The following is a 25,626-nucleotide window of genomic DNA, read 5'->3' on the forward strand; positions in this document are numbered from 1 at the left end:
GATCCTTCTCATACAGCCCTAGTACCAGGTCTAGTCAGATGTTGGTCATGAGGTTTAATTTAAACAGAAAAGTTCCTGAAACAAGAAATGAAAATGAGGGTCAGATGGATGCTAAAGCTCCAACTGCTTATTCCAGCCCTGAGCTTGGATACCAGCACAACTGATGCTTCTCATTTTGAGTAACTTTATTCCACTGCAGTCTGGGAAAAGTCAGGTTCTGAATTCTAAATTCTCCTATTTTGCCTTAAAAGCATCTTTTAACAGAAAATATAAATTAAAAAGTGCTTCAAATAGAAAAAAGTACAACATGGGTAGGGTAAATGAAAACTCAGAAAAGAGGGTTCTCAGAAACATCCCTCACTATCCCACTGGAATATTCTAACTTCAACCAAAATATTATTTTTCTTTACAAAGCACATTTAAAACAAAGATATTTAATTTGAAAGAACTTGTGTTTTTTTCTTATGAATTTCTGAGTAGATAGCACTATAATTAGATTTTATGGAAATCATCTAGATCACTTTAATGACAAAAAATGTCCTTGCTTGACTGAATTAATTTAATTCAAAATGTTGTCAATTGCTAATTCTGACAATAATTTAAATCAGTGAGTGGGGAGCCTTGATTTAAACAACATATTGTAATCTTGTTTGAATGTATAATTATAATCATTTTATCAAAGACAGGTTTGTCCTTACTGATGAGAAACCATTAGAACAACTTGGTTTGGGAATTAATAGTTCTTTAAAATCAATTTTGAATTTTCTGCTAATGAAGACAATATTTGTGTACATATACCATATGTTTGTGGATGTGGAGACATACATCTGTACCTTTATATAGATATAAATGTGGGATTTTTTTATGTGTCTGTGAGTAGTAGCACAGCTGAATATATATTTATTCTCATTTTTATGTCTCATATTTTCACTATAGTATGATGAACGATACATTTCATTTCTACTAGATGATTAATGTTTTATGTGCAATTTGTGTCAAATTACATTTAAATAGAAATAAAGTTCAATTACTTGCACAGAAACATTTTAATGATTAATTTAATAAATTACATTCAGTGAGGTAATACATCAAGGAAAAAAGTTAATGAAAAATGTTTCATATTCAAAGCATCGTTTAATAAACAGATGAAATATTAACATTAATTATTTAGGAAATATTGTTAGTTCTTGATATCATGCCCTTTAAAAATTTAAAACTACTGGATCTAATCTGCTCTGGTTGCATATTTTGTCCTTAATCAGAGGAGGAAAAGAAACTTTTACTTTTTCTATCTGTATTTTGAAAGAAAGAGCTATGCAAATTGATACTTGATTACATGAAAATAAATATTTTTGCATAGGAAAATTGACATTATTACTTGGAAAAGAGAGTCCAGAAATCAAATATAGTTTTATAACTTCAGCATATTGTGGTATCAGATAACAATTTGGTTACTTCAACCAATTCAAGAGTTTGCCTTTCTTTAAAAATCTGAGCAGTAAAAATTTATTGTAATCTAAATGAATTTAATAAAATTAGTTTATTCTTCAGCACACATAGTCATAATTTCAAATGCCTTATTTCAAGGCAAAACATATTTCTCTGAAGTAAAATCTGATTTAAATAATAATCAGTTTTCATCTTTCTTCTCAATAGACAGACTTATAACAATTGAAAATGATGATTAAAATGAAGGCCATTCATTTCATCCAAGGAAAGCAGATCCACAGGTCATCCACAACACCTTTTCAAGGGGAAAATTACATGAACAAAATGAAAACACTGTGGAATGGCACTGGGCATCAAATGTTCCAGGTTTAGCTACTTAATGCAGGCCATTTGTTATGACCACCTGACATTTATTTGATCCTGAAAATATCTATGATAGATGAGTCATTTTTCTTTAATCTTGCTACAGCAGAGGGGGAATTATTGTCTGATTTTGTTAGTGTAAAGGCAGCTTCACTTCCTTATGGATATTTATCTCCAGACACGGGAGCACAGGAATGGGACACTTGGACCTTTCTGCAGCCCCTGCCTCCAGAAAGGCTCGAAATCCTTTTAGGTCTCTGCCCTGCGTGGATCCACCCAACGTTGTTGCCAAGCCAGGAGGAGCACTGTTTCATCATCTTTATGATTGGTTTGATATAACAAACACTATGAAGAATATTGTTGAATGGGAGCTGGTGTCTCTAGCTTGGTTTGGAGTCCAACAGTGCAGAATGGATTCTTGCTCGGACCCTTATCAAGGTCAGGAGCTGACATTGTCCTCTTGGAGCCCTGGGTTTACTTCACCTCCTCTTCAGGGGACACAGCCATCCACTATTTGAAGGCTCCCTGTTTGCTGGAGAGCTTTTTGGCTCAGCTTTGTGTCACCTCCTGCCAGCCTGGAGTTAAGTGCATGTCAGTGCAAAAGTGCAATGCAGACTGATTTGCACCAGTGTAAAGCAAAAGCTCTGAAAAATCCAGTGTTCTAATTCAGACTTTGTCTTCTGAAGTAAACTCAAGGGGCAATTTGGCCTGGGGCATCTTAAAATCCTGATTAATGAGTGGGGCAGGGGGCAGCATGAAATAAGTGTGTTCTATAGATTGTAAATATAGCCCTTGCTGATGTAAATTGGTATGAGCAAATGGAAGGCTTTTGCAGACATTTGCAGGTCACTGAGGTAGTGCTCCTGGAGCAGATGATCAAAAAGACATTTAACAACTTCCTTCCCACTCAACATAACTTTTCAGGTAAATAATAGCCTTTCAGTGAACATCTTTTGATTAATATGTAGCGAGGTTGGTGATTTCATGGTCACCACCTTGAAATGATGTTCTTGTACTTGAAGGGATCAGGATTCCTGTTACTCAGCGACCAGAAAGAATTCTGCTGCAATAGAGATCTTTCATTTTTCTTTGTCTTCAAAATCAAGGGAGTGCTGCTGTGTCATTCAGGTATGGACAAGTTCTATTAATTATTAATCAGAATAAAAATAATGTGTAACTTATGTAGGAAAAATGTTGTTTGGTGTGTTTGTTTGACAGCACAATCCCCTGTCTCAAAGACTGTTTGCTCCAAGCCAGAACAGGACTGCAGGCCAGAAACATTCCTTAGGAGTAGAAGAAATTACTGCAGGGATGTTTTTATGAGAATCCAGGGAAATTTTTTTCTATGCAGGAAACAGAGGAAAACATCTTTGAGGTATAACTTGTGTAAGTAGATCTAAAGTTCAGTTCACAGTTTGAACCTTATTATACATTTATTTTGGGGCCCAACAGAATGAATTTCTGGCTGACATAAAAGATATGGTAAATACACAGTTATCTCAGGAAGGATACAGAAAACTGATTTAATGTGTAATAGTCTAATAATTTGCTTTAGTCTAATGTCAGCAAGACAAGCAATGATTAGGATTGGTAGCTGCTCCCTTTGCTAGTATTACCAGGTAGCTAGAAATAATTCAGTCAGATTGATGCCTTCATTTACTATAGGTGTGAAAATGCAACCTCATATTATGCTTGCAAAAATGAAAATCTCCTTTATAGGTCTATACCGCAGCCCTTTCTATAACAGTAGAGTTCCTTTGAACTGTGATCAAGAAAACCGGAGAACAGTTTACTTATGCTTTAGACCTGATAGAAATCTAAGGTCTGTTAGCTAGTTTCTTACTTCTGATTCTAACTAATATTTTATCTTGCTGAAAGTCTAATTTTAAGTCCTAGATTTTGGCACAGAAAAGTTTCTGAGGATTTAGGTGATGATGCTTGACCTCTGGGGAGCTGCTGATGGAATCTGCTCATCCTCCTATCCCTCTGTTTACTTTTAAAATGGTGGCAAATATAACTCCTTGCTGAACCTCTGAATTTAATGGTTGCAATTTTCTTTGGTTGTGCTTTCTGCACCTTATTTTCTAACCTAATGGGTGGCTGAATGACAGATGGAGCTTTCCAGGTTTTAATCCTGCCTAGCAGACAAGGAAAAAGTCTACATTTCAGTAGCAATCTACTACAGAAATCTATTGTAGATAAAACAATTATGTCTTTCATTTGTTCTTTTTTTCCCCTGAGCTGACATACAATTCTTTCCAACTCTATAAAGGTGTTTCATTGCACTTACTAAAAATGTCAAGGTTACTAAACAGCAATGCATAATTTACAATAGACTTTGTAGGCAATGGAATCCTTACAGCCACAGCTTCCTGAGAATATATTTATTACTATTTTACTACCTTCTGTAGTATCCAGGCTCAACTTCCATCATATTTGGAGAAAAAAAAGAAAGGAAGGAGAGACAGGAACTGCTGGGAGGAACAAGTGGGTGATTACTGGACATTTGCCAGTGTATCTAAGATAAATGGATATTATTAACTTTGTTGACCACACTGAAGTGCTTTAATTATGCAGAAATGCAGGCAGGAAAACATTAAGCCAAAGAAATGTGCTTCAATTAAAGTGTTGGGATGCTGAGAAAAAGAAGTCATCCCATTCCAGTAAGATTAAACTGACCTCAGTTATTGGTTAAAAAGCAAAGTGAAGATAGGGTACCTTAATTCTGTTTTAATGTCTAGTTTCTTTGCTGGAATTGATGTTGGTTAGTAATGAAGTGCAAAGTTCAGATGTACAATCCTCATGAAGACATGATAATATGTTGATGTCAGCTTGACAGAAGTGATCTGCATAAGGACTAACTATGGTGTTTTAAAGTATTAACTAAGATGGTTAAGAAGTCCCTAGGAAAAGCATACACAGGTAGGTACAACAGCTTGCAAGGGCAAGGGGTTGGGAGAAATGTTTTTAAGTAATTATGCTACACATATTTAGCTCGGATTTTCTCAAAGAGAGCAATCACTGCCATTTCAATCAGAAACAACATTTTCTGTCTCTACTGATTTCTGCTTCAGCAGCATGCACAGGTTTGTCATAATTTTAGCATGTTTGTTTAGAAACAAAACCAGCAAAAGCAAGAAGTGTTAATCAGACCCTGTTTAGTTTTAATTTACTCTGACAGTCAATATCTCACACTCTGTGTAATTGCCCTTTATTTACCACAGGAAATATCTTAAATGCTGGGAGGCAAGTCAGCCTGAGCAGAGGAAATGTGTTCACATTAGTGACTGCTGGGGCTTGTGGCAGCCCTGAGCAAGCAAGCACACAGCTCCTTCAGCAGTGCTCACAGGCCAGGCACAATCTTTTGAGTCTAGGTGTGTTTTCTGAAACTGGATGACAACATCTGTCATGTTTTACAGTCCCACTAGTAGTTATCAGAGCAGGGAATGGTGACAGAGGACCAGGCTAGAGGTATCACTCTCCTTGTCTTGCAGCCTTTGGGAATGAAGTCCCTTATGGTACTATTTTCATTTGCTTTGCTTGAAGAACCCCTAACTACACTTGGGACCACTTGATTGTATGATGCTAAGCACTTTGGTAAGAGCTTGAATGTTTGAAGCCATTGACTGGAATCAGCACAGAAAGAAATCTAGATGATATTAATATCCTGGAGCCATTAATTCTTACATATGGGATTTCTTTTTTCCATAGCAAATCCTTCATGGTAAAAATGTGCAAGGTAATCAAAGTGAGCTGTGCATTTCCATTCCCTTTCTTCTCACTGGATTCACTGTATGTCTTTAGCTAGAGACAATATGGTGTCGCTACCAACAGTCAAAGGGGATTTGAATCCACTAAAAAGAGGTTTTTTAAGTTATCCATCTAAATGAGTCTCAGCAGGGCTGTCTGCTTCTAAAGACTGTTAAATGGACATGCTCAGTTTAGAGCTTACTGTTTTTCTGCATGAAGCTCTGACAAATACAGCACTGCCTTTGACAGTAACAAGGCACAAGCTTTGTGCTGAATTTGCAGGGCTGCAGGACTGAGGCGTGTCAGGTTTGCTTTGTCTGAACTCTTTGTGACCTGCCTGAGCTTTGTTTTACTTTCTGTAGCTGTCACTGCAATTTTCCTAATGGACCAGGTGTCTACAGTTAACTTATTTTACTTTTGTTTGTCCTTTTGCTGCACCTCCATGGTTTTATGTCTTTAATGTGATGATGTAGTATAGAGAAACACAGGCCTGTGAGATTGCAGGGAAGTGGAGAAACAGGACACAGCAGAGAGCACAGTAAGGAATGATAAGAGATGGGGGGCACAGGGTGGCACTGCAAACCAAACAGCCATGAACAACTCTCCCATAGGCAGTTAAGTGAAATGCAAACCTAGAGCTAGTTAAACCTTTTGTGAGGTGTAGAAAAGAGAATGAACAAGTACCTGATATACTCAAAACATAGTAGGATATAGAGCAAATTCAGATGAAACATGGAGCTGTGGACAAATGAAGAAAAGGCAAGGTGTAAAATGTTCATGTTAATGAACTTATAAAATGGATTCCCCAAATGGATCCATAAATCAAATGGATCATAAAAAGAAGAAGAAGAAGCCATCAATATCAAGATGATGTTCCTCCCAGTCAAGGAATCCAGATGCTTATCGCACACAACCCAATTCCCACCTCTGGAATGATATTACCAACTTTGTGACCCAGAAGAGCAGGGTAAATGTAACATCAGGAAAAGAGGTAGAAATTAAGATGTCAATTTTTGACAATTTTAATTGTAGTATTATGGTTATTATAGGAGCTGTTTTTGCATAGAGGTCTTTTTTATATAATAATTAGCTATGGACTAATAAGGATCAGATGGTTAAGATTTTATTTATACTCATATTGGATTCTTGACATTTGAAGTGTCAGGTGTGCTTCCTTTTTTCATAAATTTTTCACATAACAAAACACAAAGATAAAACAACAGAGCTGTTACGAAGTGTAGCTGAAACTGAAAAGACACACAATACTTATTAAAAGTCAGGACAGAAAAAGAGGTGGGAGAGAATGACATATTCAGGAGTCCTTTTTTTTGGAAGGAGGGGAGGGGAAATGAGTTAGAACTTTACATATCCCCATGACTGATTTTGTGATGGCTTAACATGTCAGTGTATGTTAGGTGAGCTGCAGTTACTGTCCCTGCTCTCCTTCTTAGTCTGATTAATATAAAGTAATGCAATTTTACCTGACATATTTTCAGTGTGGGATGTGTAACTGTCTAACTTGCAGTCACCATTTGTTAAGGATATTCATCTGACAGAGCTGATAAGGAGAACTTTATATACTAAATGTGAGGTTCATGTTTTCCTACCCACATACTTGTAGCTTACTAACCAGAAACACCATGTAGCTGCATATGGTACATGGATTCCTATACAAAAGAAACAATCTGTATTCTAGGCTGCTTATTTACCTGGATCAAGTCTAGATACAAGTCCAGACAGTGCTGTAGAAATAGTGACAAATTCAGGCCTCCAACTGTGAAGTTAGAACAATTAATTTACTGTTCTTAGAGTTCTATCAGAGATTTAATGTTCTTGTCTTTCCTCAAAAGGTATTTTTATTTTGCAGTGAGATTTCTTTCCCCATAGCGTGATGGATTCTTGTGTGAAAATGCTACCATCTCTCCAAGGGAGGAAGAGTAGTGAAATTGGTACTGTTGGTTCATACAACTTTTATCACTTCAGGCACTTCCACTTCATTCCATACATTCACCAGTTAAAATGCCAGTGTGCACAAAGGGCCATGGAAAGGCCCCTGGAATGGATTGGCTCAGTTTGTACGGCAAATTCTTGGTGGATTGAGGATTGGAACATGGGATGGTCTTCCCTCTAGCAACTAGAGGCAAACTCAGATGCAGGACTGAAGACTGCAAGCAGGATGCTTGCGAAATTAAATACCCAGGTTAAAAGTTCTGATAAAAGCATCTTGCGAAATCCCCTGCAATATATTAACTCACTAATCACATCTCTGTTTGAATTCAAGGTATTTAAATTCAGAGGATGTTGCCTCTTCCTCAGGCTAGACCCATTGCTGCCTGTGCAGCTGGATCATTAACTCCATGATAACCAGGCAGCAAATGAAATTTCACCCCCCAAAAAATCTTCTGAAAGCCCACTGGGACAGGTGACTGAAGTGAACTCCAAATTACATACAAAATACCTTTATATTTGCTATCTTTTAAAACTCAGCTAGTAAGGACAGCACACCCCACATTTTATTAGGTAGCCAGAGAGCCAGAGGATTAGAGGCTGTATCAGGGGATTAATGGTCAGTGTGCTCTTCAGCTGCATATCCACATGGAGGATGAAAAAACCTCTTGGATAGCATCCCAGCTACCCTGTTGCAGTTGTTTTCTGTCCACCTTTATCACCTTCTCTCCTCATGGTGCATACTCTAACCCTTGAGCTGCAGGACAAAGTCAGGCAACAGTCAGCCACTGAAAGAAAGAATCAGCTGTCCAGTTTTTGGAAGCAATGACTGTAAGTGCCAAGAAAGAGAGCTTGGGCCAGATTTCTTCTCAGCATTGACTACTCACCAGCAATGGTCAACTGTTTTTCTGAACAGTAAGAATAACTCCTCTGAGACATGTAACTCTATATTCAATGATATTTTCTGCATGAAACCACTGTGGGGGCTGTAGCATCCTTTAGGAATCTGATGCAGGTTTAAGGTCCAGCCACTCATACTGGACTCTCAGCTGCATGGTATCTTTGTAAGTCATACATGAAGTACACATGGTCTGTACCTCTGAGAAAAAACAGTAAACCCCCCAGATTTTCATAGTGTTCCGTTCACAGTGTTGGGTGAGATACTTTGCTGGATGTTTTTTATGGTTCAGAGATAGTTACTTCATTCCTTCTAAAGTGTATGGCATATGTACACAAAAGAAAAATCAAGTTTCCAGTAGCCCTGGTGACATTAAATTCTATCTAGTCCTTTGGCCCCTTCTGTCTAATACAAAAACTACCTGTTGTAGCTAGTTTTGCATGGTTACTAACCATCTTGTGACAAGATTGTAAGCAAAAAAATGTCCCCCAGCCTATAGGGAGGTTTTTCTTTGTCCTTTAAAAGAACATTGTTCCTTTCAGGAAAAATCATCTTCAACTTTGTGATGGCACGAATAAAAAATTCATGACTTTCTGCTGTTGGGTTCTAAATGTGAACATGTATGTGTTAGCACTCTTGCCACCAGAGTCTGTGGGTGTCAATAAATTCTCAGTCTGAAACCTCCCTGTTGAAGGGTATCACTCTGAATGTCAATTATCCATGATGCCCTTATATCTCATTTCACACCATTTTTCCTCCTGTATCAAATGAGGCAGCCACATTTCCAAAGGCTGTTAACTTTCCTGGCAGTGGTACCCCCCTGGAGGTATGTGCCTCTTTGGTACTAATTGTCTATAGTTAAGCTTCCTCGATTATGCAGCATTGATCAGGCAATTAATTGATTGCTGAAGACTTTACCTGAAACAATGAGTCAGCTGTTTCTCTTCCCTATGAGTTACAAACCCTTTATTTTTTAAACTCAGTGCAACTCAGAAATGTGGCATTTGTTTGTAGTTTGCTGTAAACAGGCACCCTTTGGTGCGTATAGCATCTTGTTGCTTGCCTTGATTTCCCAGCTCAAAGGAAAATGCAGCCTTATTTCTAACGACACAGAAACCTGGTGGATGGAGGGCATTAAATTTCTCTGGATTTCTCAAATAGAGAATAGGTAGTGCAAAAATGAAGTGGTGGTTAGATAGGGTCTGGAACTGTAAACCTAATTCACTTTTGCTGTATTGTGCTGCTGCATATAGACATGTTTCATCTTCCCTACTGTTACGGGATAAGAGTGATTTGTTTCTTCTGATGCAGTGGGAAGTTATTTCCCCTATAGAAGCTATTTGTTGAAAATAAAACCTAGGAGAGTCCTAGGGCAAAAGAAACAGAATATAAAAAGATGTCAGGCTGTAACTAACTAGAACAACTGCACAGTCAACCTTTGCTCTGTAAGTCAGAACAAACCCTAAAATTATTCCCTTTCAAGCATAGGACTTGGAGAGCTTGCATTGAGGGTGTGTGAATGCTGGTGGCCAGCCAGATGAGCACATTGTGCTTTCTGTTCTTCAGAGTTTTAAAGCAAAATTTAAAATATCAGGGTCTGGAAGATAATGTTTGCAGTAATAAAAACCTGAAAGGATTGCTGATAAAAGAATGTAGTCCAGTAAGTGTTTGAATCCTACAGGCAGCTTTCCTGAAGTATGCTGCAGCCAGCAGGAATCCTCTCATCATCTTCTGAGGTTTTGCTTTTGAGTGTTCATGAGCTGAAGAAAGGGTAATATAAACAGTAATAGAAAGATCCATGGTGGAGGCTGCTTAGGCATAGAAAGAGAGGGAATTAATTCTGCAGTGAAGTCAGACCAAAGTTCAATTTCTGCTAGATCCATCATGAGAAACAGCTGAGTGCTCAAACTCAGGGAAATGTCCATGCACAGCACTTGCCCCTGCTGATACTGGCAAAAGTTTCTAGCTGTAGATGGAGCTCAAACCAGGAGTAATCCTTTTGACAATAGCTTTTGGCAATAAGTTCTAAATTGGAAATGTAAATGGCAAGTGAACATAAATTCCTTGGACAATATTTTAACACAATACATGGGATGGCTCACTGCAATGTAAGTACAGCTATGGGACCATTGAACATATGAGTACCAGCATGCCCTAAATGTTAATAATAATAATGATGATGATGATGAGCTACCTGACAGTAAACTTTGCTTATCTCTAATTGCTCCAGTTGTGTGTTTGCTGAGTTTTAGTTACCCATGTTGAAAAGATTCCTCCTAATTATCACAGACATTTTAGAGACAGAAAGTAAGCAATGAGGTTGGGTTTTGTATTGATGCTGGTGGCTGTAAGCAAGAAGTAAGTCAGTAATTTTGGAGGTCTTGTGGTGATGGCAGTTAATAGTGAATCCTCAGGGATTCCTCAGAGAATCCTCAGAGGATTTCTGCTGGCACAAAAATAATTTAAGGAAATAGTTAATGAGGTCTGACATCTCTGTTCCTCCCATTCTAGTGTATTAAGTGTAAAGAGAAATGGAGAAATGGTGTGCTATGTCCATGACTATTGGCTGAACAGATGTGCATGACATACTTATTTAGGCACATATAGGTCTTGTTTCTGATTAGGATCAGGATGGAAGAAATCTTCGGACTATGTATACATAAAAATCTATGTATGAACTTTCAAGACATTTTTTTCAAAGCTGTCTTGCAGAATTACTGCACATTGTTGGTTTTTTTTGTTTTGTTTTTATTCCTTTTGGAAAGCATTTTGATAAGCATTCTCATTTGTAAAGGCTTGGTTTAGTTGAACCCAAATTCCAGATCTTTTGTGCTCTATTTATCTTTGCCATAAATATGAAATAAAGTCATAAGGGCTGTTCTTGGTCTTGTTCCTGTTCTGCAAGAGTCACGAACATCAATATGAATGAGATTTTAAAATCAGATTCTAGTAGTGACCTGTCAGACTTTTGTGAATATGGTTTGTATCCATTTTGATTTAAGCAAATCATTTGTTCAAAAACCAGAGAGTCAGAGAACTAGGTCCTATGGGAGGAACAGTTCCATCCTTTGTGTCCCTACAGTTAAGTCCTTGACTAATGACTGTTTTCCCCTACTTGAGCATGCATAATACATGCTTCCCTGCTTTATGTCCTTGTGTTTATTCCTTGACATCCTCAGGGGCTTAATTTGTGGCCATACACAGCAAAGTATAACCAGCGACAGCAACCTTGCCACCCTGCTTCTCCTGCCCTGCCGAAGTAGCTGAATGTATTATTGGCATGTGACACTTTAATCAGTTCTACTTGTCTGTTCAGCTCTGTCCTTCACTCCTGACAACTTAATCTGAGAGAAGCAAAAGTCGTTGAAGGAATGACCTGTGTCAAATATCAAACCTATGTTTGCTATTTTCTTCTCTGGATATAGAATAGCTTGTGTATTCACTGGAGGGGGCTCTCTTGTATTTGATTCTGTCTGCTGCTATAATGCTTGGAGTAAAGGCTGGGATCGTTTCTTGAAAGATTCACTATACTTCATCTTGGATATTTCCAAAATTGCTTTTTTGGGCATGTTTCTGATGCTTTCTTCAAGATTTCAGCAAGATGGTATATGGAAATAGATATGTGGTATCTCTAAGAATATTTCTTGGCTAAGTGCTCACTACGCAGTACTTAGAAGATGCACGTGTTTGAAAGATGTGTTCCATTTCCTTAAAAGGTGAAGCTTGGCCCAGTTATTGACATCCATACATTTCTGTATTGTACCAGTCATCAGCTACCCTAGATGTCATCCATTCTTGACCTCTCCACAATGAGAGTATCGAATGCAGCAGCTCATGGATCCAAATAACAAAGATAAGGAAAAATCCTCTATCTACAATCTGTGGATAGAAACGACAAAAGAATCAGTTCTTTGCATTATATCTTCATTTTCTGATTTCTTACAGATGCCTGTGAGCATAAGCTGCCTCATGTCCACATGCATAGGGTTGTTTTCCTCTAGAGCTTCTGTGTCCTTGCTCCATAGTTCTTGAGCCTCCTTGGTATCATGTGTGTCCTGATGACCTAATAATGTAACTTTGGGGTTTTTTTGCTTTCCATTAAAATGTCAGAAGCAATGTGGTGCAGCCAGAATGGTGTTTTCATAGGATAATACTGAGTCAGTGTGTTACACATAAGGAAACCTGTGAGGAAGTTTGAGAATAAAGGATCCTAGTAAAATACTGCTGGAAGATTCTAGCACAGGGGAACCAAACCTGGTGTGATTGCACCCTTACTGCCATTTGGAAACTGCTCTTGCAAAGAAAGATCTCCCAGATATCTCCAGGGCTTTTTCTTGGAAAGTGAGCTAATTAGGTTGCTAAAGTAAACAGATGGGATCCAGTACTCAAGCTTGCTCCTTGGCTGGCTCTTGCTTATTCAGCAGTATCTGCTTACTAAGTTCAGATGCTGGCAGATTAAAGTCAGTTAAGAAAACAAAAGAGAACCTGAAAATAAAGAACAGAAATAGAAACAATGAATGGCAATGGAATTGCTTCCCACTGCCTGGGCAGAAGATTGTGATGCAGGAGAATTCCTTCACACATCACCTGTGCAAAAGGTGCCTGAAGAGAAGGATTATGGGCTGCCAGAAGGACTGGCAGTACCTGAAAAGATTGCCAGTGGTATTCTTGTCCAGAAAAAACATAGGAAGAAACCCAGCCAAACTATGATGGCAGTGCTCATAGCAGGGAGGAGTGCAGCTTGATTAATTTGGAATAAACAAATTATTCTGGTCTCATCCTAGGAAAAGGCCTCAGTAGATCTGATCTAATTAAAGTGGCAGCAATGAAGCAGGAAGGGCCGAAACAAATCTTCTATTCTCGAGCACTAGCAAGGGCAATGCAATCTTCAAGGTTCTTCTATTCATCAGGCAATGGGAGAAGGATGGATGTAGCTGGGTGTCTTCCCTGTCAGTGTCATTCTTGAGAGAAAGAGAAGTGGGACACTAGGAAATTTAGGTCTGAAAAAGAACCAAGAATGACATATATGGACAGAAGGTAGCAATTAGTCCTGAGAGGCTTCTCTTTGCAAGGTTAAGAGGTTAGAGAAGCTGTTTAGAGGAAGGTCAGTGACCTCTTGTCATTTTGGCTTCTGTGACCTCTTTACAGAAATCAGCTTTCATCAACACTCTTTCATTCTAAGTATAACAGAAACGCAATCAGGTTCTCCAAGACTTCTTGTACAGTTTACCTCTCCATCCTCAAGGCAACTTGAGAAGAATGGTCTTTAGTTAACTAACTTTGTTGAGGCATTTTCTAACTTAGACTTCATAAGAATGTAAAATCCTTAGAGGGACACAGAAGTGCACCAAAGGTTAACTTTGCTGCTCAGAGTCACTTCGGATTTGCAAATGACATTGTCATTCTTGCAGAAGCCCTGGAGAGACAGGGAGAGAGTAATTAGGGAGAAGTTCACAGTAGGTGAGGAATAATTAGGAGCTGCTGAGAAACAGCTGATGAGGACAACTTGGATGGTGCCTGGGAAAAAGGCCACTGCAGCTCATATACACATAAATTAGGTTCACTTGTGATCAAAGGTTAGAATTGAGATATAGAGTCTCTTTTTGTACCTGTCAGCACTCCTCAATCCCGACACCTTTCCTGGCTCTTAAATCCCAGTATCTTTTGTCTGATGATGCCTTTTTACCCTTCTCATTACAGTAGTAGTTGAACCTGTTCTTCCCAAACGGGGACCAGAAATAAGGAGGCAGATGGACCTCTTATTATATTAACAGGACAGTAATGTTGACTTGGTGTAAAGATCCTCAACTTCAACTCTCAGTGTTGTCCACTGTGCTGTTTGGGGGCTGGTCATAGAATGATGTGATGATGCCCTCACATGTACTCTTGAGCTGGTGTGACACTGCAGACAGAAGAAAGATGCAGCCCCAGCATCACTCTCCCTACAGGGATTGTGCTGAGAATCAGCAGTGAATGGGGAGACTTCACAAGGCAATACCTGCAGTCCTTGAGATGGTACATAGTTATTGATTTAACATTGTAGGAATACAGCACTGCCCATCAGAGGCCATCTTATCTTACAAATCAGGACAACTAAATGTGTCAACAGTCCTTAGTATGAGTAAGTGGTAGAACCCACATTAAAGTGTCACATAGAAACTGGCTGTGCTAACTCCATTTTCCCCTGATTCTCCATAGTGAGTTATACTTATTAAACAGGTGAGTGTAGGCTTTTTTAATCTCTCAGAAGAGGGAGATTCTCTCATCAAGAAAATTCCCAGCCCCACTCCCCCCACTGAAGCACAACAAAAGAAGTTATTTGATCTTCCTGCATATGACAGCTGATTTTCAATTCATAAGCTCGAGTGATTCCTACAAGATGCTTGGATTTATATTACTGCTACACTGGGAAAAAACCAGCTCTAATGTAGTCAATCAATATAATATAAGGGCAAGCCGAACACAAGCAAAGAAGTAGTTCATTAGAATATGGTCTCTGAGCAGTATTTTTGGAGTGAAATTCTCACCTATGGAGAATCTAGAGGCAGTAGGTTGGCACACATGACTATTTGAACATATTTTATTATTATTATACAATATATATATATATATGCACAATATAATAAAGGCTGGAATAACTACTTCCATCAGGGGGCTCTGTGGTAATATCTGGAGCCATTTGTAGATGCTCTAAGCAAAATTTGAACCATGGTGTCAGCATAATTGAACTCAGGATATCCAAGGGTCAATGTGTTGCAGACTTGCTATAGGAGTGGGTCTGTGGAGTGGCACAGCTTGAGCTGAGGACTGGATAACAGCACCCTGGGGAGTTGTACCCAGTAATATCTCTGGCCTTTTCCCAAAGACTGAACACCAGTCAGTGATTTGAACACATCAATTGTATTTCTGGAGCAGTCCACTTGGTTTGCTTTCAACAGAAACAGATCCTATTTGTGGCCTTGAAGACTGAGAAGTAAAGCAAAGGCAGGAGAGCTGCTTCTGGAATTCACTCCTGATCCCAGCTAAGCACTGGAGCAGGTGCCCCAGACCCTTTCTGTGCCTCTAGCCCACCCTGACAAAGGGGAGGAGAGGTCTTCTCTGCTCACTGGCAATGAAAATAGGATAAAATCCTAAGGGAAAAGTGAGCTTAGATAGGAAATTGTTCCACCTCTAAGGGCCAACTTCATCTGCCCTAATAAAAAAGAGAGGATTTGTACCTCAAGAACAACATTTTCTTTTCCAGTGCACTACATATTTTATTGACATTATAGTGCTTAACACTGCAAATTGAAAATTATGTCATCATTGTTTTAGAATTATGCATCATGAAAATTCATCTTCTTTGATTAATCTACTATTGATATTTATACATCATGATGTCCCTTGAACAACTTGTGATGTTTTAGGCAATTTCATAGGTTTTAATTTACCTTTATTGTTAACAGCAGGAAGAAAACTGTTTTTCTTCTACACAAGAAAAATAATAATGAAAAAAATCTTTACCTGTCTGTTTTTATGATATATGATCTTTCTATTTTCATTGTACATTCATGAGATGAGCTTATTAAAATGTGAAAATAAAGCTAAGCAAATTCACCATATCAAATAAAATGCACCAGTGCCTTTTTACTATTGACAGAAAAAAAAATTGTTCTCCATCAGGCTACCTTGCTTTTCAAATTAAATGTCAAGTATCATGTCTCCCCCAGAGATCTGAGCTATGAAGCAAAGTTTCGTTTTGTCAACCACAGAATTATATTTACCTTAATGCTTATTACATATCAAATTACTGTGCTGTAACATGAATAAATATTGGATTTTAATGTTCCATTCAGAGCTTTACTGAAAGAAATTTCACTGCCTTAGTGCAGATATTTGGCAGGTCAGAAAGGTCATGTATTTTGAGGGAAAATTATGCTAAAAACACAGTTCTTCTGAAAGGAAACTATTTCTCTTGCCTAGTTATGCAGCCCATGTATTGTTGAGGCATTGTATCTCAGCCATCCATATTGCAATGCCACTCCCAACACTGTTACAAGGTAAGTAGGCACCAGATTTCTCCTTTTACCAAAGGATGAGTTTCAGAGCAAGGACAGGCCCACAGTAACACCCTGCCCTACCTAACTAGAACAGGAGGCTGCTCCACTCGTGCCCTGAATGAGGATGCCTGAGCTCTTGTCTCTGGCTGCTGTGGCTGAAGTGTGGAGTTCAGAGGGAAAAAGCCACGTGGCTCAAAGTGATTTGCGAGAATGGGACAACCTTGGCCCAGAGTAAGCCAGGCTGGGGGGTAGAGGTGTCCCCACTGTGGGTGGGATAGTGAGCAGACATAGAAAAGAACATGTTAAGCCACCAGAAATCAAGAATCATGAGAAGAAATCATAATCTAAACTATATTATCTCTGACATCTCTTCTCTTGACCAAACTCTACCAGTGAATCTCGGCTGCTTATTCACAAGCTACTGCTGTCATCTCTTTGCTTGTTTGGTTTGATATACATTTCCCTCTCTTTCCTAGCCTCATCCTGGTAATTGTTGGCCTTTGGGTCAGATTTTATGCCAAATTCCCTCTTCTTTTATTTTTTTATAGTAGGAGGGCAGTGTAGAAAAACTGGGTTTTGCTACTTTCCCAATTCCCTTCTAGTCCACAGCCTTGTTTAAGTTAAGGTGTCCAGCAAGTCAAAGTAGATATGAGTACAGAATGAGAGAGTGTTGTTTGTCAAAGATCTCACAGAACTGGGAATAAATATGAGGAAAGAGGTGTTTACCAGCTGCTCAGACTAACAAATTCTGATCTAAAGTTTCAGGATTTCTTGACATTTACATTGGTACCATGTGAAAATCTCAAAGGGCTTAAATTGGCCTCATTTGATTACCTTCTCATTTATATAAAACCACCTATAAATTTGCCTATATGCTTGCCTCTGAAAAGAATGTTTTAATCCTGTTCCATAATATTAAATTTTAAGACTTCCAGTCAGGGGGTCATGGTTGTTTGGTAATACTGCCTTGGATAAAAATAGTGTGACATTATTGTAACAATATTAATGAGATGTGCAGTGTGTATCAAGGACACCATATTTATATGTTAACTTTATTATGCCAGTTAATGCAATTAGTGTAGTGTTGCTAATGTACTTAAAAGTTTTATCAGTAATCATATAATCTTCAATAGGATAAGGGGTTATTAATGTGATAATTTATTATTAGCAAGTAGAGAAGCAGCAGAGCAATAAACAGTCTTGCTGCTCTAATGCCTTTGTATGCCAGCACTTCTGGGTTTTCATAGCATGACTGTGTCATCCCTTACACTGACTATTAGCTGCAGCTGGATTTTGTCTAAAATCATATAAAAAGGACTTGGTGTCCTTTTGAAGGTTTCAGTGTCCCGCAGTCAGTTGAGGGGATGGATAATTTTATTTCACTTTTTTGCCTTCTTTTTGACAATTTGCAGCAGGTCTGACTCCACCTGATCAGGATTCCTGTCTGTGAGAATGATCTTTAAATACCTTCAGTTCAAGGACACTGTAGACTGTCTCTTTCAACTAATATAAAGTACAAAAATAGTGAAATTTAATGAGATAGAACACCAAATTGATTGTCTCAGAAAGAGTACTTGAGAGGGTAGTTAAGATGATGTGTCAATCACTTTGTCTTAACAGCTTGTACCATCATCATGTGACATTTCTGCAGAATGGCATGAATGCACTTGGTGTCAAAGGACTCATATTTATACCTTTGATTTAACAAGCAGTCAAAAATCATTAAAGGGCATGGGCTGCTTTGCTAGATTGAGAGGACACTGCCTGTGTGGTTTTGAACAATTTAAAAAGTATTTATGAACTAGTTTTAAGAAAACTTGCAGTTTATTTTGCCATCACAAGTGTTAAAATTTTGAGGAGAGTCTGGAAATATTTTAATTCTGCTGGGTCTTTTGATATCTGCAAGATAATTATTCACCATTACAAAATGTTTATCTAGATGGTTATCACTTCTGTTTCATGATTCACCATGAAGCATGATCTAGGTAAAAACTGAATTAAATGACTCTTCTTCCAGACACAATTATATGGGTTGGATATGGGCTGGCCTGCAGTGAACTGGAAAGTGACATGATAAATCTGGCTGCATAGCTGCTTCTTGTCACCAGAATGACATAAAAGAGCTGGGTGACACCAGTGAATCTGGGCCAGGAACTATGAATCAGGATTTGAGAGCTTTGCCTGAATAAGGATTGAAGGATGAGACCACAGCTGCTTCTATGTGAAGGAATACAAAGGCAGCTTTCCTACACTCCTGGTTTTCCCCTGTATCTGAATCCTCATTCAGTGCAGGAAGTGCATTTACCAGGTCAGTAGAGTTTTATCTCTTGGGCTCCCGCTATCTCATTTGAATCCATTTTCGATTCAAAGAAAGAGGCTGCCAAGTAATTCTTAGGAATGAGTTTTAAGCCTTCGATTTTTTTCTGTCCCCAGCCCCCCAGAATCCACATTTGGTTACTTTCAAGATCTGCTGTAAAAGCAACATGCATTTCTTCTTCTGGGGATGAAAATCTGAGAGTAACAGGACCAGGATTAGGAAGAGGATTTACACAGTGCTGCATCAGGTACTTTTATGTGGATTAAGAAGCAACTCTCAACATTTAAGGACAGAATGCAAGGAAATACAACTGTGAACACAGAAACCCCTGTGGAAGGAGCTTGTCTGGAAGTGGAAAGCAGAACCATAGGCTGACTCTGGTTGGAGGGGACCTTTAAAACCCATCTAGTCCAATCCCCCTGCATTAAGCAGGGACATCCTCAGCTCAGAGCCCTGCCCAACCTGACCTTCAGTGTTTCCAGGGATGGGGCATCTCCCAGTTTTCTGGGCAATTATGCCAGTGTTTCACCATCCTCACCGTGAAAAATATCATCTTTATACCTAGTGTGAACATAGTTTAAAACCATTACCCTTTGTACTGCCACTGCAGACCCCATCCTCATTTTTCCTGTATGAGCTCTTTAGGAAGCTTCATAAACTTGGGCTGAGAATTAGGGGAGAATTTAAGAGCTGTGTGGTTCTGAAATGACATTTGAGTTGGGGTAAAACTCTCCTGGCTGAATTTAAGATGGGCTTTGGGTTATTTTGTGAAGCAGGTCATATCATCTGGTTTCTTGAAGAGGGAGTTTGGACTCAGTAAGCCAGTCAGTCTTCAGTCCTGTCTTCTTAAAAGCTTTGAATAATAAGTTTGCATGAATAGTGCCTAGGACACTCACAGATCAGGACAAAGGAACCGAAACTTATGCAAAGCCATATACAATCTGTTCTTAGGAGGATATTAAGTCTATAATATGATAGTTATGCCACATTGTGATGTTTCTGAAAAATCTGTCAAACATTAGATCAGGTGCTTCTAATGTTTAATAATAGTGGCAGCAATGTAGGTCTCAGTTATTGTAGAGCTGTCCATCTAGAAAGACCCCAAAGCATCTATATTCTACTCTGCCTAATGAGAATCACAGGCTTGTCAGCCCTTCCAGTGAAATAGAGCTGTCAGATTTCTCAGATGTAACCAAAGAGAGAGGAAGAGAAAGCAAGAGCTACCCAATGACATTTAAAATTCCTTTCAAGTAGGCATAGATAGTAAAATGCCAGCAACAGGGTTAGACAAGTTTATAACAAGCCTCACAAATGGGATATTCTAAATGAGAATGTGGAGGTCTCAATAATAAACCCCACACACCTGCTTCCTCAAAATGAACCTTTTAATTGAATTTTCTGCTCTTGTTAGCTCTGTTTTGAATCTGTTTCACCATCTCTGAATTGTAGCTGTGCCCCCAGTCTCAATCTGAGCCATCTGTTCCACTTCTAATATTAACATCTTCTATCATATACTGTATCATACTCAGAGAAAAAAGAAGAGATAAGATTGCATTCTCCTGGGAGGAAACCTTATATTTCAGCAAAATCTTCAGTTGTCACTTTAAGACAACCAGACAACCCCGTCTCACACACAAATATGCACTTGCCACATTAGAATATTATTAATAATCCAGCCTTCATGTGTTTGACAAGCCAAACAAAATTAACCAAAAAATGTGAAATGGTCTGAGAAAGGTGAGAGCAAGTCAACATTTCTTTTTAGAATTACAACACCCAAACTAATCCACAGTAGAAAGTAATTACATTTTAAATGAAATATTCTAACTTAACTACTTCTATACAAAGATACTCCTTGTATACTGAAGATTTGTGGGTGACACTTTTAAGTTAAGGAAGAGAATGTAGTAGGAAAGCCTTCAACTTAAAGCTAGCCTGGGATAGGAATATAGAAACTGCAATGAAATCAGGTAAGAACAGGAAGCAGTTTGGAAAGATAAGATGAGGAGTCAGGTTTGGTTGGAAGAAGCAGGCAACCTGTAATGAAACATGAGATGCGATCCTGGATGGAGCAATTTAGTTGAAGAAATATTGTGTGACCAAGGAAATAAATTGTGTATGTTTGTATGTGTATATTTAGGCACATGCACAAGTGACTGAATTAAGGTTACAAAAACACATCTTAGCTTTAAATGCTGTTAGTTTCTAAGTTCCTAAGTTTATGAAAAATATATTTTTTAAGGTAGAGATTTCTCATGTAAGAGGAATATATAGTATTGGATTTGTTGCAAATTACCTTCGTATTGTTTCCTTTATTCTTTCCTTGATTTGGTAAATAATTTTTACTATTATATTTTCATGACTGAAATCACCATTTGAGAGTTATGCTTTATAAAAAACATTAACAAACATTAATGAGATTTAAGGGAAATACTGGTATTACCAGAGAAGAGGAAATATCAAATGTTCACTTTTGCATTATCCCAAAGGATGTCAGGATTGAATCAAGCAGATCTGAAAGTCACCGTTCATCTCATCAAGTGAAGGTTGGTTTTTTTTTTTTGAGTCTTGGTGCACTTGATTGAAAGTCACTCTTGTTTTATTATTTTTTCCCTAATTAGCCTTTCTTTCTAAGGTAGATACTATCAGCTTGTGCCCTCAGAGAGGCACTGTGTTTCTATAATCATGCAAATTATCATCCAAAACATCATAATGACTCAGGCATTGGATTCCCATTTACAAGCAAGGATTTAAAAATCTGAGTTTTATGGATTTTTGTGGAGACCAGGAGCATTGGGTCACCTAAAGGTTAAAGATTTGAATATAGCTCAGAAGAGTTATTCTGTACTAATGCTTCTTGTGGACAGTCTGTTTTTCACTTAAAATGAGCTGCAGAAAAACTCCCTCATGGACAGCTGGATGCTAAAATGATGATGATGCAGAGCTCCCTACCTGTCCAGTGCTAAGACAGAGACAGGAGGCAGTTTAGTCAGACTGAATCTTCATCTCTAGGCTTTCTCTATTGATTAGAGAAAACATTTAACATGGAGCTCCTCAGCTGAGTGCCCACAGCTAAACAGAAAAATCTTAACTGTAGGCTGGAATAATGTCACTGGCTTTGGAAATAGCAGAGGGCAAGTTATTAATTTCAGACCAGAAACATATTTACTGTCCAGCAGCCAACAGGGAAGGTAAATGACTGCAGAATAGTTGTGCTTTACATTCTTACTCTCATTAATTTCACAATGCCTTTGTGTTTACAGAAGCCTAAGATGACTTTTGAAATCAGGGTTTCAGAGACACATAAATATTTTGGAAAATGTGACCTGAAACCTAAACCATATCCAGGTTTCAATATCATTTCAATTTTCCTGCCTCACTGTATTAAAGTCAGTGTGCTTCCTGAATTAATATGAGATTTATATGGTATAATTTATATACGTGATTTCAAAATGTTTACTACTGGAACACAGAGTTTTCTCTGTGATTTGCAAAGTCACACAGAGTGCCTTGCTGTGGGAAAACTTATGTAGTTAGATAATCTACCTAATTAGTTACATACAGGATAGGATGGCTCTGGTTAATGCATGTACCCTATATTAATCTAGTGGCTTCACCTGCCATAGAAACTCATCCAGGGTTGAGTAACTATTAATTTGACTGCAGAGTTTGAGACAAAGGAAGTAAATTTATTTCCTGCATCCTACACAGCTTCAGCTCCTTGACAAATGTTATGAAAATAAAGGGAACCACCTTACAAAAAGGCATGGGGTGTATTTTCACAACTAATTCCTACCCCACAAATGTTTTAGTGTCTGCAAAACTCTGGAAATGCAGTGCTGCAAGTAGCAAATTGGAGTTACAACTAATGTAAAGACCTAAACTGAGAAACTTCAGCAGAAAGTTTTGTGTGTCAGAACAAAGTCCCTCCAGAGCATAAAAATAACCTGCTGATTATTGAGCAGAAATGTCAGAAAGGCAGTGGTATTTTAAAGAAAGAAGGTAATTTTAAAAGCCACTTGTCTCTCCTAGGGACACTGCTGTAGTCAGCTCAGTTTATAGCATTTTATCTTCAGTGCTTCCCAAAGGATTGGCTCAAGCATGAGAAATTTATGTCACATGGATGGCCATGAATGAAAAAAAAGGAAAAGAAAAGAGTGAGACCCAGGGATTTGGAACATATTTCTCACCAGGTGGTCCTCAATTCATCTATCAATCTTATTGCTTTCAGACTAAAAATATGTTCTTTCCTTCTGACCCTGTGACTTGAGGTACTTTTTCCAATAGTTGGTTCCTAATGAGACTGCACTCCTACAGTTCAATGAATGTCTTTTGAATATATTTTATTTTCTTAAAATGCCAACAGCTACTTAAAACCATACCCATGCAGTTATTTAAAATCATATTTGGAAATATAATCACAGTCCTAGAAAGTCAGCAAAGGTAATGAGCCATAGGAAATGACAGGTCTGATTAATACTGAAAATGACAGCTACAAAAAGTGGAAGGTTTACTGAGTATCATGATGACAGGACATGTCTACTAATGTCCTGATCCATATATGCTGTTATTCTTAAGCTTCTTTTTATTGCAATACTGCCTTAAGATAAAACATATTAATGGCTTTTTGCTACATGCCTGATTATTCATCGAAGATTTTATATAATGTCTTTTACAGGAATGGAGCCTCACCTCAGGATGACTGATTCCAAATACCTGGTATATAGAGATACAGGTATCAGGTAACAGTATTTTATATCTAAACAAAGCTATCTGATCATTTTGTCGGAAATAATACTTTTTAAACATAAAGAAATAATATTCTGCTAATGACTTACAATGACAATTTATTGGCTAACACAAAATGGCTACATTTCAGGCTAAAAAGTATCATGGAGCAAGATAAAATCTCTTCATACTACATAAATAGTATCCCTTTAGATAAGTAATAACTATCTAGTATTTGTGTACACATGGTTTCTTCAGGGAGATACAGATCTTGAGTGAGGCTGTGAGTTAACTTGAGAATGTAAGAGCTGTCCCACTGGGTTGGATCAACAGATCACATAATCTTGTGTTCTATTTCCAACAAGGGCTGGTACCAGATCTTTAGAGAAGAGTACAAGAAACAAGCAGGAGACAAAGGGACATTTCCCACTTTCCACATGTATTGTTTATGGATTTCCTGAGCTGGTGGCTATTTTCAGACCATCTGCTTACTGCACCCATTCTCCATTAATTAGTCTGGGGCTTTTAAATGCATTAGTGCCTTTCAGCTGGGCCTCCACAGCATCCTGTGGTAATGAGTTTCACAGTTTTATTATGCATGATGTGAAAAAGTACTGTTGATGGAAAAGGTATTTCCAGAGGGTGATTCATCCTTCCTGACTTGCCAAGGATTAATTACCCTTTGAAGAGTTTCATCTTTCAGCATTGACATTAGAGCTTCAGTTGATTACTTTACAGTAGACACCTACATTTTGATAACTACAGAAAGGGGAGAGTTATCACAATATTAGGGTCAGCATAATTAAATGCAATAACCTCTTTCAGTTGAACATCCTGAGCTTAATACTTTTCTGTAGATTTTGATGATAGGAAATACCATAAAGTAGTTTCCCACAAAGATCTACTTGAATGAAAAATTGCTACCTACCTTTACAAGCCTGATGGCAAGGCTTCCCCTCTGCCAGATTAAAGTAATTAGCTCTGTGTGTAGATGAGGCCTAAAGGATCATTATAAGAAGAGGAACATTAGGTTCCACTATTTCTTCTTTTTATTATTTCTCCATTTCTCCAAAGGGCTTTGGCTAGTATATGTGGATTGTTACGTTATATGAACTCTGCTCTGAAATGGGTATCGAAATTCCTGTTGTCCTACCACTTAGTGGTTAACAAACAAATTTTTAGAGGTAGAGATCCTCAGTAGATACTGGAAGCCATATAATGGATGGAGCCATATATCATATATCAACTATATTAACAAAAGGTGTGGTTTTCATATTGAAAAGGTAAAGACTTGTCCTTTGGGGGATGACAATGCACACAGTACTTATCATGTAGATATAAGGTTTTAAAGAAAAAAAAGCTTTAAAGCTTTCTATGTACCTATTGCATCAAAAGAGTAATTAAATCATGTAAAACTTACTTTTAATAGCCCATGGCATGGACTGAAGAAATGATGTTATAATGAGTATGTATTTTGAACTCCTGGGATAAGAAATCTAAATAAAATATGCATTTACACAATATGTTGGAACCATTATAGCTCTGAAATTGTTTTTATTTGGCAAAAGCACAGACAAGTACTTGCCATTAACTAACTTAGCTGCTGTAATTGTAAACAAGGGAAATCACCACACTGGTACCCAGTTTCTTACAATAAGCTTCATAAGGCTTGTTAATGAAACTCACTGTAAATCTTTTCTGGTTTTGGAGAATTGTTATTTCCCCAAAAGGTAATAAAGGTGTAGAAAACAACCCAAACCAAATAAAACACTCTTTTCACTTAGGCTTGACTCTCTCCCCTTGTTATATGAAGAAGTGTCATAGAAAAAGAAACATTGGCATTTTGCAGCTAGAACCAGAGCAGGATGAAATGCAGCCCAGTGAAGTCCCCACTGACTGGAAAAGGGGAAACATAACCCTCACTTTCAAAAAGGAAAGAAGGAAGATCCAGGGAAGTACAGGCCAGTCAGTCTCACCTCTGTGCATAGTAAGATCATGGAGCAGATCCTCCTGGAGGCAGAAGAATAATGCTGGAGCAGAAGAATAATGAAGAGGTGATTAGGTATAATCCACACCAAGGGCAAATCATGCCTGAAAAAGCTTGTGGCCTTCTGTGAAAATGTCACAACATCAAT

Source organism: Calypte anna, chromosome 1 (assembly GCF_003957555.1).
Source record: "Calypte anna isolate BGI_N300 chromosome 1, bCalAnn1_v1.p, whole genome shotgun sequence".
Classification (NCBI taxonomy): domain Eukaryota; kingdom Metazoa; phylum Chordata; class Aves; order Apodiformes; family Trochilidae; genus Calypte; species Calypte anna.